Raw genomic sequence first — 19,454 nt, 5'->3', positions numbered from 1 at the left:
ATCAAAAAGTCTACAAACAGTAAAAGCTGGAGAGGGTGCAAAGAAAAGGGAACCCTCTTACACTGTTAGTGAGAATGCAAACTAGTACAGCCACTATGGAGAACAGTGTCGAGATTACTTAAAAAAATGGAAATAGAACTGCCATAAGACTCAGCAATCCCACTGCTGGGCATACACACCAAGAAAACCAGAATTGAAAGAGATACAAGTATCCCAATGTTCATTGCAGAACCGTTTACAATAGCTAAGGCATGGAAGCAACCTAGATGTCCATATGCAGATGAATGGATAAGGAAGTTGTGATACATATACACAATGGAATATTACTCAGCTATTAAAAAGAACACATTTGAATCAGTTCTAATGAGGTGGATGAAACTTGAGCCTATTATACAGGGTGAGTTCAGTTCAGTTCAGTCACTCAGTCATGTCCAACTCTTTGCAACCCCATGGGCTTCAGCATACCAGGCCTCCCTGTCCATCACCAACTCTTGGAGTTTACTCAAATTCATGACCATTGAGTCAATGATGCCATCCAACCATCTCATCCTCTGCCATTCCCTTCTCCTCCCACCTTCAATCTTTCCCAGCATCAGGGTCTTTTCTAGTGAGTCATGTCTTCACATCAGGTGGCCAAAGTATTGGAGTTTCAGCTTCAGCATCAGTCCTTCCAATTAATATTCAGGACGGCTTTTCTTCAGAATGGACTGGTTGGATCTTCTTGCTGTCCAAGGGACTCTCAAGAGTCTTCTCCCAACACCACAGTAGAGTGAAGTAAGCCAGAAAGAGAAACACTAAAACAATATATTAACACATACATATGGAATTTAGAAAGGCAGTAACAACAACCCTATGTGCAAGACAGCAAAAGAGACACAGATGCAAAGAATAGACTTTTAGACTGTGTGGGAGAAGGTGAGGGTGGGACAATATGAGGGAATAGCATTGAAATGTATATATTATCCCATGTAAAATAGATGGCCAGTGCAAATTTAATGCATGAAACAGGGCACTCAAAACTGGTGCTCTGGGACAACCCAGAGGGATGGGGTGGGGAGGGAGGTGGGAGGGGTTTCAGGATGGGGGAACACATGTGCACCTGTGGCTGATTCATGTCCATGTATGGCAAAAACCAGCACAATGTTGTAACTAACCTCCAATTAAAATAAATTAATTAATTAAAAAAAAATAGCCCAGCCAGGCAGGCAATAGATGACAGAAGATAGTGTAAACCAGTAAAGTAGTTTAAAGTAAAGTAACATTAAAATTCTAAAGTAAAGTAACATTCTGCCTCTCAGGTCCTATATATCTTCTGTTAAAAGAAATAGTCTTCAGGTTTATCTTTGGTAAAATGCGACTGATAACAACACTGAATGTTTTTGTAAGAATAAAGCATTCCTACAAAACAGTGCCTGATGGTATGTGCATGAGTGCTAAGTGGCTTCAGTTATGTCTGTATGTTTGTGACCCTGTGGACCATAGCCTGCCAGGCTCCTCTGTCCATGGGATTTTCCAGATAGGACTACTGGAGTGGATTGCAATGACTTTCTCTAGGGGATCTTCCTGACCCAGGGATTGAATCTGGAAAGCCTGATGGCATAGTGCCTGATGGTATAGTGTGGAAAAACAAAAAATGATGATTGTAATTATTTTATTGCAATTTAGCATATCACTGGGGACTTCCCCTTCTACTATCCCTTCCACCAAGATTATGATTGAGGGCTATACTTTCCTTAATTGTTCTTCAACATGCTCAAACTCTTTCTTCTTCCTCACTTTTGCTTCCCCTATTTTCCAAGACTCAACATTCTTCAAAGCATCTAACAGATATTTATATTCTAGATCCCCTGTTTAACCATTTGCTATTTCCATTTTTACCTAAATCTAATATAGAGCACTTAACCATTCCATGATTGGCTTTCTCCTTTGTATAATGGGGGAACTTGTAGAACTTATCTCAGAAAATTTTGTAAGTATGAGATGAAAAGTCCATACATGAGATACACAAAAACAATCACATACATCAGTTGAACATAGTGGAGAACCAAGAAATAAACCCACATGTAAATGATCAGTTAACCTACAAAAAGGCAATAATATGAAGGGGGAAAAAAAAAGACAGCCTATTCAGTAAATGGTACTAGAAAAACTGGACAGTTACATGCAAAAGAATAAAAATGTACTATTTTTTTCACATCATATTAAAATAAACTAAAAATCAATTAAAATCTTGACTATACAACCTGAAACAATATAAGTCTTAGAAGAAAACATTTTCAGCAATATATTTTTGGTTCTGACTACTTAGTCAAGGGCAACAAAATTTAAAAAGTAAATAAAATGGACTTCATCAAATTAAAAACACTTGGCACAGTGAAGGAAACGATCAATTAAATAAAAAGACAAACGACTGAATGGGAGAAGGTATTTGCAAATGATATTTCTCAGAAAAGGTTAATATAAAAATATATAATGAGCACACATACCTCAATATCAAGAAAGCATTACTGATTTACAAATGTGCAGATAACATAAATAGATTTTTTTTTCAAGGAATACATACATATTGCCAAGAGGTGCATGAAAAGATGCTAAACATCACTAATCATCAGGGAAATATAAATTAAAACCACAATAAAATATCACCTCACACCTGTCAGAATGGCTATTATCAACATGATGAAATAACAAATGTTGGGGAGGATGTAAAGAAAAGAAAACCCTCATGAACTTTAGATGGGAATGAAAATTGGGGCAGCCACTAGGGAAAATAGTGAGGATGTTCCTCAAAAAAAATGCAAATAGAACTACCATAAGATTCAGGAAATCTATTTTGGGTATTTATGGGAAGAAAACAAAAACACTAATTTTAAAAGATGTATGCAATCTCAGTAGTCATGTACGGATGCCACAACTGGACCATAAAGAAGGCTGAGTGTGAAAGAATTGATGTTTTTGAACTGTGGTGTTGGAGAAGACTTGAGAATCCCTTGGACAGCAAGGAGATCCAACCAGTCCATCTTGAGGAAATCAACTCTGAATATTCATTGGAAGGACTGATGCTGAAGCTGAAGCTCAATACTTTGACCACCTGATGTGAAGAGCTGACTCACTGGAAAAGATCCTCATGCTGGGAAAGATTGAGGGCAGGAGAAGAAGGGGGCAATAGAGGATGAGATGGTTGTTTGACATCCTCGACTCAATGGACATGAGTTTGACTAAACTCAGAAAGATAGTTAAGGACAGGAAAGACTTGCATGCTGTAGTCCATGGGGTCCCAAAGAGTTGGACAGGGCTGAGCAAGTGAACAATAGCAACAATGCAAGCCCATGTTTCTAGAAGTGTTATTACAAGTACCCAGTGTGAAGGCAATCTGATTGTGTCCATCAGAAGATGAATGGATTAAAAAAAAATATGACATACATATATACCACAAAACAAAACAAGTCACATGGACTTGCCCTAACATGAAATCTGCACAGACTAGAATTGAGCTTGGACTAGATATAAGTGGAGCACTAATACCATCTAATTTGAAAAGCCCCTGATGCTGGGAAAGATTGAAGGTGGGAGGAAAAGGGGATGGTAGAGGATGAGATGGTTGGATGGCATCACCAACTCAATGGACATGAGTTTGAGTAAACTCCAGGAGTTGGTGATGGACAGGGAGGCATGGTGTGCTGCAGTCCATGGGGTCGCAAAGAGCTGGACATGACTGAGAGACTGAATTGAATTGAATAGCATCTAATACAGTCTTTATGCTATGTGTGAATGTCCACGCTATTTGTTCAAACCATAATATCCTGTTATATTTTTTAATTACTAAATATTGGAAGGACTACTGCTGAAGCTGAAACTCCAATACTTTGGCCGCTTCATGCGAAGAGTTGACTCATTGGAAAAGACCCTGATGCTGGGAGGGATTGGGGGCAGGAAGAGAAGGGGATGACAGGGGATGAGATGGCTGGATGGCATCACTGACTCGATGGACATGAGTTTGGGTAAACTCCAGGAGTTGGTGATGGACAGGGAGGCCTGGTGTACTGCAATTCATGGGGTCCCAAAGAGTTGGACACTACTGAGTGAGTGAACTGAACTGAACTGAAATATTAACTTATGATTCATAACTCATCTCAAGAGATACCTCCTCTAGAAGCCTTGATGATATAATTTCCGAAGCAGCTGTCCTATGCTTCATGATAACATGTAAGGTGGGCATCATAACATCCTGCGCTTTCTTCAAAGAAAAAGTGAAAGTGAAAGCTGCTCAGTCATGTCCAACTCTTTGGGACCTCATAAACTATAGCCCGCTAGGCTTCTCTGTTTATGGAATTCTCCAAGCAAGAATACTGGAGTGGGTTGTCACTTCCTTCTCCAGGGAATCTTCCTGAACCAGGGATCAAACCCAGGTCTCCTGCTTTGCAGGCAGATTCTTTACCATCTGAGCCACACAGTGCTTTCTTCTATAAGACCATTTAAATGATCATGTTTTAATGATCAATTAACTTTCCTCCTGCTGAACTTGACTTTAAACTCCTTAAAAGCAGAGATGTGTTGTTGTACATGGAGTTTTGTATGGTATTTGACAAACAGTTTCTCAACAAGTATTAGTTAAGTATTTATTTATAACTACCAAATCTTTAAAAATCTTTCAGCACAATCAGGGGTGATAAAAATGACATTCACTGAATTCTTATTAGAAATACACATCTGAGGTCAGGATATTTACCTGTGTTCACAAGTGAACACATTTGCACTGAAATAAAGTGCTATTCTCTTTTGTGATCATTTTTAGCAATCATACAATAACTCTTTTAATAGGAAAAAATGGTAACTTTCTCAGCAATATAGCAGGGACTTTTTTTTTCTCCTACATCATTCTCTATGTTATTCTCTATTCCAAGAGTATACTCCCCTTTGTGTCACTGTATTCTATATTATGCCATTAATATTGCCTGCAAGGAATGAGATTAGCTCATGCTAAGTAATTTAAAGTTATTCAAGCAGGCTTCTTTGTTATGCACAGAAGTGAAAAGCAGCAGGGAAGTCCAACCCAGCCATCATAGATTCTATTCTGAGTATAGGAGCTACTAACATTCCATCAATGCAAATAATGTATCAAGAGATACAATTGCTGGAACCCTGTCATTTACTACTTTCCCACATATATGACTATAAAATAACATAGCACAGTCTTTCATAAGAAGGGAAAAGGAAGATGTAGGTACAGATGATACACAGGCCTTGCTTGTTCAACAATAAATGGGTTCAGAGAATCACCAAACCACCATAGGGAGTGGAAACAATATAGATGATAGATAGATATTAATTTAGAGTGTTGAAATTCTGTATTATCACTGCTGTTTTCATTAATTGTACTAACACTAAAATAACTTTTGTATAGCCCTCTAGGGGCTTTTAAGTATATTTCAAATTTATAGAAAGAACAATCTCAGTAACTGTAACCATCAACAGATACCTTAATTGGCTTTATTTTCATGGTTTCTTTTAAGTACACAATCAGAATTTTCTCTCCTTGGGAGGAATCATGGGAATATAATTTTTAACGGGTTGAAAATGCTTGATGAGAAATGGACTTGGATATTTTCTTTTTGGGGTTTTATTTTATCCATAATCAAGATTATTCATCCCCAATAATGCTTTCCCCTGTATATAAGAATATCTAACAAAGCTTATTTTACATCTATTCACGGATATTAGTTGTTAAATACGTTGTGGCAAAGTCTTTTAAAATTAGTGAATAAATGAAGTAGAACATTAATTACATATGCATTTGATACATTCTGTTTCAAAATTGGAAAAGAGATTTTTCTGTACATTTTTAGCTCCCATTTCTGAGATCTTAAACACAGAATTCTAAAATTAACTATGAATTCTACTGCAATTCATGTGTTACACAGCAAACATATGTTAAATTCTGTCCAATAGTTTTTGCTCAGTAGGCAATTAGTTGATTTACTTATAAAGATCAATTTTCTAATATATAAAAATGCTTTATGTAAATTAATTCAAGTTTGGGTACTTTTCATATGAAAATGGCTACCAAAATTTTTTCCAGCTTTGTGTTTTCATCAGTTCAGTTCAGTTGCTCTGTCCTGTCCGACTCTTTGTGACCCCATGAATCGCAGTACACCAGGCCTCCCTGTCCATCACCATCTCCCAGAGTCCACTCAAACTCATGTCCATCGAGCCAGAGATGCCATCCAGCCATCTCATCCTCTGTCGTCCCCTTCTCCTCCTGCCCCCAATCTCTCCCAGCATCAGAGTCTTTTCCAATGAGCTAACTCTTCACGTGAGGTGGCCAAAGTACAGGAGTTTCAGCTTCAGCATCATTCCTTCCAAAGAAAACCCAGGGATGATCTCCTTTAGAATGGACTCGTTGGATCTCCTTGCAGTCCAAGGGACTCTCAAGACACCACAGTTCAAAAGCATCAATTCTTTGGTGCTCAGCTTTCTTCACAGTCCAACACATCCATACATGACCACAGGAAAAACCATAGCCTTGACTAGACGAACCTTTGTTGGCAAAGTAATGTCTCTGCTTTTGAATATGCTATCTAGGTTGGTCATAACTTTTCTTCCAAAGAGTAAGCATCTTTTAGTTTCATGGCTGCAATCACCATCTACAGTGATTTTGGAGCCCCCCCAAATAAAGTCTGACACTGTTTCCCCATCCATTTCCCATGAAATGATGGGACCAGATGCCATGATCTTTGTTTTCTGAATGTTGAACTTTAAGCCAACTTTTTCACTCTCCACTTTCACTTTCATCAAGAGGCTTTTGAGTTCCTCTTCACTTTCTGCCCTAAGGGTGGTGTCATCTGCATATCTGAGGTTATTGATGTTTCTCCTGGCAATCTTGATTCCAGCTTGTGCTTCTTCCAGCCCAGCGTTTCTCATGATGTACCTTGTCTTTAGTCAGACTTTGGAAACTTTCTGTGTCAGTTGAACCACGGTTGCCTATATTTATTTTGATCACCAGAATATGGCAAAAGTGATGAAGTGTATGTTCTAGAGACTAGCTCTTAAGATATCTGATAGGTTCCCTTTAGTTCTGTGGAACCCAAACTATTCTGTGAGGAAGTTTGTCTAGTTCTCTAAAGGAAGAAAAGAAAAGACATATGTGGCCTTGCCTCAGCCAATTTTCTTGCTTGGTTGCTAAGTCCTGTCTAATTATTTTTGTGACCCCATGGACTTCAGTCCACCTGACTCTTCTGTCCATAGGATTTCCCAGGCAAGAATACTAGAGTTGGTTGCCATTTTATTCTCCAGGGTATATTCCCCACCAGGGATTGAACTCTCATCTCCTGCTTGGCAGGAAAATTCTTTACCACTAAGCCCCCAGGGAAGACGTCAGTCAGCATCAATGCCAGGCATGTAAATAAGGCTGTCCTGAGATTGTCAGGATCAAGTGCTCCCATTTGCAACTTCACAAGTGGCTAAAAGAGAGACCAGCAAAATAACTGACCCAGCTGAGACTGTCTGTCCCTGGCCTCATGAAAAATCATACATTGGTTTTACTTTAAGTTACTTTGGACTTACCTGGTAGCTCAGACTGTAAAGCATCTGCCTATAATGCGGGAGACCTGGGTTCAATCCCTGGGTCTGAAAGATCCCCTGGAGAAGGGATCTTTCAACCCACTCCAGTATTCTTGCCTGGAAAATCCCATGGACAGAGGAACCTGGTAGGCTACAGCCCATAGGGTCACATAGCGTCGGACACGACTTCACTTTCTTTCTTTTCTTAAGTCACTTTACTTTGTGATAACTTGTTGGCTAATATGCTATCAGGATTGTAAGCTATTGCCATTTTAAAAGACATCTCTCCACTGCTAAAATCATTCCTGATGAATCCTGAGTAAAACCATGAAGTTTCCCCTTTATGCCTTGGTAGCCACATGCTGCTTCCAGGCTTTCACCATGAAAACGTCATGCGATGCCTTCTTCTTCCAGAGTATCTCAGAGTGCTCCCTGGACCAAATGTGTCAGATTTATCTGGGGTGATTGTGAAATTTAAAATCTCAAACCATTCCCTTGACCTGCTAAATCCAAATGACAGGAAAGAATCTGGGAAAGTGTATTTAAAACCAACACAGTTGTTTGCCATCTTTTTCTTTTCAGTGAATTATTGGCAATAACTACCGTCTGATCCATGCATTTTATCAAAGCTAATTTGCCCATCACAGTCAAGCTAAGATGTTACTAAAGGACGAATGTTTAATTTGAACAGCTTCCAAAATGCTATTCACCTTTGAATGTTACCCTACAGTGACTTGCCCTTGTAATCCTGGATTTACATACTCTGGGTGAGAAAGCTTTGAGGTTAGGTGCTGATTTTAGGTTTCTCTTCTAATTTTGTAATATAGTATGCAAATCACTCCTAGAGAACCTACTTACCAGATCAGTGAGGAAGGAGGTTTCCACCAAGGATTCTTAACTTCAGGAAGACAGTAATTTGTTTTAGAGATAAATTCTCCTGATGTGTAATGCTGCACTCAGTGTACTCTGAAATATGACATGTTGTAGATCCACCCCTTCTGTGGACCAGTGCCTGTTGCAGAAACAAGGATGCAGCTGGCTTGATTAAGCTGACAGCACCAAGATATGTGAGAATTTATGATGTGATGATTTTTATATATATTTCATCAGCCAAATATGAAGATAAATTGTATTGAACTAGCAGCTTTCCAGCTGAAGAGTTTAAATTGTTAGTGTGAAACCGCAACTTAATAATGCCAGGATAAGAACCAGGTTTTATTATTGGTGATAGAGTTTGGGTGGATAAATTCTAACCAATTCATTTAAACTTTCCAACTTTATCTTATGCATGAGATAGAACGAAATGGAAAAAAATAGAGCAATAGGGGAATGTGAAAATAAAAGAAATTTTTAAAAATTCAAAGCATTACAAAGGTTAGCTTCTCTAGGATAAAACATATTTCTGCATTTTAAATTCAACCATGGAGTTTGAGAAGAAATTTATATCATTTGGTCCTACCCTAAACTTACAGAAGGGAGAAGATCAATTGAAAAAACTGATTTGCTTTCTGACTTTGTCAGTACTTTTCTATGGAATCCCAGGCATATTATGCATCTCTCTGGATTACAGTTTCCTTTTATTTAAATTTAGCTCAGTAAATAAGACTTTGCACCCCCATGGACTGTAGCCCTCTGGGCTCCTCTGGCCCATAGAAATCTCCAGGCAAGGATCCTGAAGTGGGTTGCCATTCCTTTCTCCAGGGGATTTTCTTGACCCAGGGATCAAACCCAGATTTCCTACATTGCAGGCAGATTTTTTACTCTCTGAGAGACTAGGGAAACCTGAAAAAATGAGGAGAAAGCCCTTGATTTTGGAGAATTTTCTTGATAATCCATACAGATTTAGTGTACATAAACAAATTATTTTAAAAATAGGTTCTATACTTAATATTTAAGATAGAAAAAGCCAGCTCCATAAATTATGAATTTTATTGAGAATTTTTAATTTACCAATCACTGTGCTAAGCTGAGATACATTTTCTATTTTTAACATTCACTGCGACAATAAGTTGTAGTATAATCTGCCCACAGTTTCACAATTGGTAAAGTTGTAGCTTGGATACCCCAAAGATTGTGATTGTGAAGTTGTGGTCTTAAAGCTGTTGCCATTATAAATAACTTACCACCTTACTGTGTATATAGTGAGTGCTTGTGTCAGAATAATGAGGCTGTCTTTTAATTCTCTAGCAAATACTTGATGGAATAGATTCCAAATCACAATTTTTTTTCCTTCTCTGCTACCTGTCCTTATTAAAGGTTAGTGTCTGTCAAGCATGTCCTGAAAAAGGAAGTGATGAAGGTTGATTAATTCTACCAAATACGTGTACATTCTATAAAATCTCTAAAATTAAAATAGTATAGAACTATACTATTCTATACTACTATGTCCGTAGGAATAGACAGACCAATTATATGGAATAAAAAATTCAGAAAGAGATCCAAGAATATTTGAAAATTTTATGTAAGATTGGCATTTCAAATACTGCAAAAATAGATTATCATTTCAATAAATAGCATTGGAACAGCTATATAGTCATTTGGGCAAACAAAAAAGTTGGATCCATAATGCACACTATGCAACACAGTAACCCCCAACAACTTCAGTGATATAAATATAAAATCATACAAGCAGGGGAAGTAACCATGAGAAAAAGGTGTTACCTGGGATTGGAGTCAGCTTTCTAACTTTGTCTGAAAAAAACAGAGGAAGTAAAAGATAATTGGTTCCATTAAAGCAAAACAAACAGGAAAAAAAGGAAAAAAAGTTTTGCATGATAGGAACACTAGAGTCAAAATCAAAAGACCGTAAGCTGGAAGAAACATATCTGTTGCCTTTTATTTTTATCTTAAAAAAGAAACTAATAGACCCAAGAATAAAAATACTAAAACTCACTTAGCAATAATTTTACAAAATAATACACAGATTTCAAAAATTAAAAAATGTTTAAAGACTTAAGAGCATCTGAGAAGATGTTCAGATCCAAATTAAATTTTTCCAGAGATGAGACTGTTTATATTTCTGATTGGCAAGATCCAAAATTTGTCAACACACACTCTTCAGCAAGATGATAAAAAATCTGACATCTTCAAAACTGCTCATGAGAATGCAAAATGAAGAATATATTATGGAAATTATCTGGAAGTATTTAATAAACATCCATAACCTTTCATATTTTATCTAAGAATTTTATTTGTAAAAGTCAAAAAAAGGAAAAACAATTGAAATAAAGTTTACATATTAAAAAAAATTCATGACCATATTATGCCAAGAGAAAATGTATACACAAATTTATTTGTAAAAGAAAATATTAAAAACAGCACAAGCATCCTCTCAAAAGAGGCTAATTGAGCATACTCCAGCATATTCACACAATTATATACTTAAAAAATCATTTATTCAAAAAAATTGAGGAGGGTTTATAATTATCTTAAGATTTGTGCTTAAGAATTTTTTTCTCTCACTTGCCAATACAATTTATTTTTGAATTTTTATACAAGAAAAAAAGAAATAGACCTTACAATTCTACAGACATATACCTCCCTACCTCCTTTTTATTTCTGGATGTATTTTCTTTGCATTTAACAACATCCAGAAGGAAAAAATGAGTGAAATGACAGAAATAGCTACTCTTTATATATTTATGGGTGATGTGAAAAAAACCAATACATATAATAAATCTTAAAAGAAAATAAGATTAAAATGTCAATAGCTATGACATATACATGTAAAAAAAATGTAAGCAAATTTGCTAAATTGTGATTTGGTGGCTTTTCCTATTAACTGAATCAGCTCCACCAAGGTTCAGAAATTTAGAATAGTTCCAAAAACTCTTCACTATCTCTGTCAAGGCTTGTTTTATTTTGCATTTGTGTAAATAAGTATGAGATTAGAGATACCATAATTATTTAGTTTATGTTGCAAATATAATTGAAATAAAGCCAAAAATAGTGTTACATTGCAGATATTTTAAAAGTATTTAGGAGAAGAAATAAAAGTCAGTTCCAGTTAATAAAGAGTATTTTTTGTTTGTTTTAGCAGTCACAGAAAGAGGTTAAAATCTAGATTGAATGAAATATAGACTGATATCAATAAAATTGGTGTTCAGTTCAGTCGCTCAGTTATGTCTGACTCTTTGTGACCCCATAAATTGCAGCACGCCAGGCCTCCATGTCCATCACCAATTCCCGGAGTTCACTCAGACTCATGTCCATCGAGTCAGTGATGCCATCCAGCCATCTCATCCTCTATCGTCCCCTTCTCCTCCTGCCCCCAATCCCTCCCAGCATCAGAGCCTTTTCCAATGAGTCAACTCTTCGCATGAGGTGGCCAAAGTACTGGCGTTTCAGCTTCAGCATCATTCCTTCCAAAGAATACCAGGGCTGATCTCCTTCAGAATGGACTGGTTGGACCTCCTTGCAATCCAAGGAACTCTCAAGAGTCTTCTCCAACACCACAATTCAAAAGCATCAATTCTTCGGTGCTCAGCCTTCTTCACAGTCCAACTCTCACATCCATACATGACCACTGGAAAAACCATTATGAAAAAACATAAATGGGTGTTATAAACTCCAAAATCCATTCCTCAATAAAAGAAACTAAAATGTTGGCAAAACCATCAGAATCAACTTGTTGTAACTCTATCAAAAGTAACTTGGAAAGTAGTTTATAAAAATTACTGAAGAGCAGTAAAAACACAGCTTTTAATTTGCCCTTCTCCCATTTCCCACTCCCAACCTCAGTGGTAGACTCAAAAATAACAGCTCTCTGTAACAGTAGCAGTACAAAACAAATTCCTAGAAGTACACACTCAACCGACACTGAGTCAAAGAGAAATAGAAAATTAGAGTAAATCTATAACAAGTAAAAGGATTGAATCAGTTAAAACAAACAAACAAGCTTCCAACAACAGAACACAAGACCAAGAAGACTTCACCATTGATTTCTGCCAAGTGTTATAATGAAAAGTTAATGCCACTCTTTCACAAACTTCAAAAGAATAGAAGAGGTAAGCATATTTGCTAAAACAATCTATGAGGCCAGCATTGCCCTTATAGACAAGACAGACAAAGACATCACAAGAACAGAAAACTACAGGCCAATTATCTTATTTCTTATATAAACATTAATCCCTTGACAGATCCCAGCAAACCTAATCCAGAAACATATTAAAATTATTACACACCATGACCAAGTGGGATTTATCCCAGAATTTTGAAGGTGGTTCAATACAGAAAAAACTGGTCAGTGTCCATACCATAGCAATAGCTTAAAAAAAAAAAAAGTAATTTCTATAGATGCAGAAAAAGACCTTCATAAAATCTCACATGTTTTCATGATAAATAAACTAAAAAAAAATAAGAAGAGGAAACCAGAATTGAAAGAGACACGTGTACCCCAATGTTCATCGCAGCACTGTTTACAATAGCCAGGATATGGAAGCAACCGAGATGTCCATCAGCAGAGGAATGGATAAGAAAGCTGTGGTACATATACACAATGGAGTATTACTCAGCCATTAAAAATAGTATATTTGAATCAGTTCTAATGAGGCGGATGAAACTGGGGCCTATTATACAGAGTGAAGTAAGCTAGAAAGAAAAACACCAATACAGTATACTAATGCATATATATGGAATTTATAAAGATGGTAACAATAATCCTGTATACGAGACAGCAAAAGAGACACTGATGTATAGAACAGTCTTTTGGACTCTGTGGGAGAGGGAGAGGGTGGGATGATTTGGGAGAATGGCATTGAAATATGTATAATATCATATATGAAACAAGTCGCCAGACCAGGTTTGATGCACGATACTAGATGCTTGGGACTGGTGCACTGGGACGACCCAGAGGGATGGTATGGGGAGGGAGGTGGGAGGAGGGTTCAGGATGGGGAACACATGTATACCTGTGGCAGATTCATTTTGATATATGGCAAAACCAATACAATATTTTAAAGTTAAATTAAATAAAATTAAAAAAATAAATAAAAATATATAATAAAAAATAAGAATAGAAGGAAATGTTCTCACTCTGATAAAAGGCAAATATGAAAATTCCACACAAGTACTATTATACTTAAAAATTAAAGACTCAAACTTGTCCCTTGAGGTCAGCTCTAGTCACTTCCATTTAACATAATAATAAATGCTCCAGCTGTAGATATGAAGATGATACCATTCTAATGGCAGTAAGAGAAGAGGACCTAAAGAGATTCTTGATGAAGGTGAAACAGGAGGGTGAAAAAAATGGCTAAAATGCAACATTCAAAAAAGTTAAGATCATGACATCCAGTCCGATCACGGAAGTAGTGACAGGTTTTATTTTCTTGAGCTCCAAAGTCACTGCAGATGCTGAGTGCAGCCATGAAATTAAAAGATACATGTTCCTTAGAAGGAAAACTATGACAAACCTATACAGCATAGCAAAACCAGAGATATCAGTCAGTCAGTTCAGTAGCTCAGTTGTGTCCAACTCTTTGAGACCCCATGGACTGCAGCACTCCAGGCTTCCCTGTCCATCACCAACTCCTGGAGCTTACTCAAACTCATGTTCATAGAGTCGGAGATGCCATCCAACCATCTCATCCTCTGTTGTTCCTTTCTCCTCCTGCCTTCAATCTTTCCCAGTATCAGGGTCTTTTCAAATGAGTCAGTTCTTCATATCAGGTGGCCAAAGTATCAGAGTTTCAGCTCCAGCATCAGCCCTTCCAATGAATATTCAGGACTGATTTCCTTTAGAATGGACTGGTTGGATCTCCTTGCAGTCCAAGGGACTCTCAAGAGTCTTCTCCAACACCAGACTTCAAAATCATCAATTCTTGGGCATTCAGCTTTCCTTATGGCTCAACTCTCACATTCATAGATGACTACTGGAAAAACCATAGCTTTGACTAGATGAACCTTTATCAACAAAGATGGACCTTTGTTGGGAGAGGGACCGCTTTGCTGAAAAAATTCCATACAGTCAAAGCTATGTTTTTTCCAGCAGTCATGTACAGATGTGAGTGTTGGGCCATAAAGGATGAGCACCAAAGAATTGATGCTTTTGAACTGTGGTGCTGAAGAAGACTCTTGAGAGTCCCTTGGACTGCAAGGAGATCGAACCAGTCAATCTTCAAGGAAATCAACCCTGAGTATTCTTTGGAAGGACTGATACTGAAGCTGAAGCTCTGATACTTTGTCCATCTGATGCCAAAAGCTGCTCACTGGAAAAGACCCCTGATGCTGGGAAAGACTGAAGGCAGGAGAAAAGGGTGGTAGAGGAAGTGATGGTTAGATAGCATCAGTGACTCTATGGATATGAATTTGAGCACTCTCTGGGAGATAGTGGCAGACAGGGAAGCCTGTCATATTGCATTCCATGGGGTTGCAAAGAGTCAGGCGTGACTTGGTGACTGAACAACAACAACAACAAAGCTAGCCAGAACAAGTAAGCTGGAAAAATGGAGATTGGAAAGGAAGAACTGAACCTAGTCTAATTGCAAATAACATGAATGTATATGGTGAAGGACAGGAAAGCCTGGCATGCTGCAATTCATGGGGTCACAGATTTGGGCACGACTGAGTGACTGAACAAAAAAATGAACTTATATATGGAAAAGTCTAATAAAGTCATACTTTAAAAAATCTGTAAGAGATAATCAGCAAAGTCAATCAGCTGATCAGCAAAATAATAATCAGCAAGATAATCAACAAAATCAAATCAGCAAGATCAATATACAAAACAGTTGTTTCTATGCTTCAGAAATGAGTAACTCAAAAATGAAATTAAGAATACAACTCCATGCTTGGGGCTGGTGCACTGGGATGACCCAGAGGGATGGAATGGGGAGGGAGGAGGGAGGAGGGTTCAGGATGGGGAACACATGTATACCTGTGGCGGATTCATTTTGGTATTTGGCAAAACTAATACAGTTATGTAAAGTTTAAAAATAAAATAAAATTTAAAAAAAAGAATACAACTCCATTTACAATAGCATATAAAAGAATTATCTAGTAATCACATTTTAAGAGAAGAAAAAAGATAAAATGTTTAAATAAAGTATTTTATTCTACACAAATGTTCAAAATAGTACCATCTTAACAGATCAATGTAAAATTGTTAATGAGAAATTTTGCATTCATTTTTCATAATACCTTCAAAATATGATGTGTATTTTACACTTGAAGCATATCTCAGTTTGTATGAATCATATGCTAGTTGCTCAATAGCCTCTTGTGACTAGTGGCAATGTATCAAACAGTGTGGACGTAGATGTTTCGGGAGGATTTCTCAACCTTAGCACTACTGATATTGGTGGATAGATAATTCGTTTTTCTTGGGGAGCTATCCTGTGCATTGTAAGATGTTCGTAGCATCTGTGGCTTCTACTCACTAGATTCCATCACCCTCACAACCCAGGTGTGACAAACAATATGTATATACACAGACATTGCCAACTGTGTCCTGAGGAGCAGAATTATTGCCAGGCAAGAATCACTACTCTAGGGGAAGAGCTGTTCTTTCTTCTGAGACTGCTGGCCATAGGAATGAAATAAGCCTAGAGTCCCTGGGGCTATCAAGTGGACACCGAGTATGAAGCCAATAGAGCAGTGGCCAAGACACAAAAATGGGAAGATAGACATCTTGGTGACATTTTTTTTAGTCACTTGATCAAGACTCACCTGAATGCTATTATATTATCTCTGGATCTTTCTGTGAAATAAACACATTTCTTTCCTTGACCTAAACCGCTTTGAATGGCTTTCCTTTAATTGACAGCTGAAATAATCTTAAGCAATTTGTCATTACAACCTAAATACATAAATGCTCCCTTTCATATGATATTTTTGATAGCTTTCAATTTCCTTCCAAGAGTTACTATCTACAGGATGAACATTATTTTGCATGCTTTATGATTCAGGTAAAAGTATGCAACTATAAACTTGGGTTCTTTGCTGAGGTATTTGCATTACCTAGGTCCATTGTTAACAAAATATATTCACCAAAACTCTGTGATAAGAGAGACTGTTTGTATAACCTTAATTGACTATTGTTTTATTTATTCCCATACCTTCAAAAGATGAAAATTATGCATCCAGTGTGGCAGTTCCCACTGGGAATACAATTGTAGTATTTCTTACATGATCCAAATCACTTTTATCTGAGTTGTACTCAACAATTATGTTACCCTTGGGTGGTTCTAAAAAGTGGGGATGTAAACTGAATAAAGCTTTAATCATGGAGTAAGCATGTGTCACCTTCACGGTGTGTGGTGTTCTAAGAAAGATACTGGATTTTTCTTTCAAGGGTTTGCTTGATTACTATTAAAGATTGAACACACTTCTTTGAAATAGATGTAGGTAAAATAATAATTATTTTAAAAGTAAAGATGGATAAAAGTGTGACTTAAAAGAGAAAATTCTATCTTCATTATGTCACTTCTTAACTCAATTTCAGGTATTTTAACTCAATCACATGATTTTTTCCTCCACATAAACTCTGCAGTACTTTCACATATACTTATGCTTCTCAACATGTAATATATGCAACTATTTTTCAAAAATCACATTAGAAAAGTTAGTAGAGAGCATTTTCAGTAAGATATAATGGGTCATCTTTTCCTTCTTAAACTTAATGTATCTACACACAGTGAAAGATTTTACTCTCTTGGGCTCCAAAATCACTGCAGATGGTGACTGCAGGCATGGAATTAAAAGACACTTACTCCTTGGAAGGAAAGTTATGCCCAACCTAGACAGCATATTAAAAAGCAGAGATGTTACTTTGCTGACAAATGCCCATATAGTAAATACTACGGTTTTTCCAGTAGTCAAATATGGATGTGAGAGTTGGACTATAAAAAAAGCTGAGCACCGAAGAATTGATGCTTTTAAATTGTGGTATTGGAGAAGACTCTTGAGAGTCCCTTGGACTGCAAGGAGGTCTAACCAGTCCATTGTAAAGGAGATCAGTCCTGGGTGTTCATTGGAGGGACTGATGTTGAAGCTGAACCTGCAGTACTTTGGCCACCTCATGCGAAGAGCTGACTCATTAGAAAAGACACTGACACTGGGAAAGATTGAAGGCAGGAGGAGAAGGGGATGACAGAGGGTGAGATGCTTGGATGGCATCACCAACGCGATGGACATGAGTTTGAACAAGCTCCAAGAGATGGGAACGGCCACCCACTCCAGTATTCTGGCCTGGAGAATCCCATGGACAGAGGAGCTTAGCAGGCTTATAATCAGATTTAGAATTCTAGAGGGTTTTATCTTTTAAGAATATGGTATATTTAAATTATCTTAATCTTATGCCTTCTAAGAATATGTATGTATGTATGTATGTATGAATGTATCTCTCTACTTACTTATCTCAATCTATCTATATCTTTATCAGGGTGCCATTGATCTAATATTTTGCAAAGTTTACATGATTCCCCATATGACTGCTCATAGCAGAGCTTACATTGTGATGAAATTGTTAACAAACATGCTAGGTTTCTCCTATGAAATATCTGTATCCAATAAAAGTAATTTGGAAGAATAAAGAAGCTTAAAGATTTTCAAAGAGCAAGAGCTGGAAAAAATGTAATTCCAGTGAGGACACCTTGTTATTTTTTTAAAAGTGACATTTTAAATCCAGCTTTCCATTCTGTTCTCTCCTTCTCACTATGTGTGTGTGTGTGTGTGTGTGTGTGAGTATTTGAGCCTAGAAAAATAAAAAAAGAACATGACAGAAACGTCCCAAGTAATGGACTTTCAGGGAAACAACTGTAGAATGGTAAACAGCTGTGTCAGAGTTGGAGATTTAGCTCCTTGTTTAGAACACAACTTTCTAAAAGGAAGCTACTAGATACGCTTCTATTTCCAAAAGGAGGGGGATCCTTGACACCTCAAACACAGTTCATTGCTGCTGTTACCTGGAGAATTTAGAATGCATTTTGAGATTCTCTGAGAAGAGGGAAAAATAACAACAAATAACCAAAAACGCTTGACTTTGTCTCATTCATAACAATCTCACTCAGACAGTCAAAACTGCTAAATTAAATTTAATGGGTGTTAAAAACAAAAAACAGAGCATGTCTTTAATTACCAAAATTACAGCCATAGATATAGTGCCTCATATTAAGTGTGTACATGAGTTGGATGAAAGAGAGAATTATATAATTGAAGACATAATTTATTCAAATAATTTAAATGGTTTAAAAAAATAAAGTAGAAAAATCTCCTGTTCTTATTCTTAGTGGATGCATATGTGTTGATGGTGTTGCACCCTTATGTAAATTGCTGAGAGGAAGAAGAAAGAGGTACAGGAATGGGTGTGGCAGTATAACCTGACTACCTGCTTTTTGTTTCACCAACTTTCTTAAACAATAAAACTTTTTTATGTGAAATATTCTCACTGGTTATAAACTGGAATCATTAAGAAAGATCACATATAAAGCACCAAAAAAGGACCTGAAAATTCTGATTGTCAAACTTTTCCATTTCCATTCAGGCATGCTATAGTGATACAAGCTATAAACAGGGTTTCCCTGGTGGCTCAGTGGTAAAGAATCTGCCTGCCATGCAAGAGAGGCGGGTTTAATCCCTGGGTCTGGAAGATCCCTTGGGGAAAGAAATAGCATCTTATTCCAGCATTCTTGCCTGGGCAATCCTGTGGACAGAGGAGCCTTGCAGGCTACAATCCATGGGGTCACAAAGAGTTGGACATGACTTAGCAACTGAGATTGCACACAAGCCACCATACTGAAAAGACTAATAATCTGACTCAAGTTATAGATTGGAAGAGGTTCTAGAAGACAATGATTCCAAAAAATAAGGTTCCAAAAGAAATTACCTCTTTGGGCTGATTTCAAGCAAAATTTAATTTGACCAGGAAGTTATTAATTCTAATAAAACACATGAAA

The sequence above is a fragment of the Bubalus kerabau genome, chromosome 10 (genome assembly GCF_029407905.1).
Source record: "Bubalus kerabau isolate K-KA32 ecotype Philippines breed swamp buffalo chromosome 10, PCC_UOA_SB_1v2, whole genome shotgun sequence".
Taxonomy (NCBI): Eukaryota; Metazoa; Chordata; class Mammalia; order Artiodactyla; family Bovidae; genus Bubalus; species Bubalus kerabau.
Note: the sequence above shows the minus strand (reverse complement) of the source record.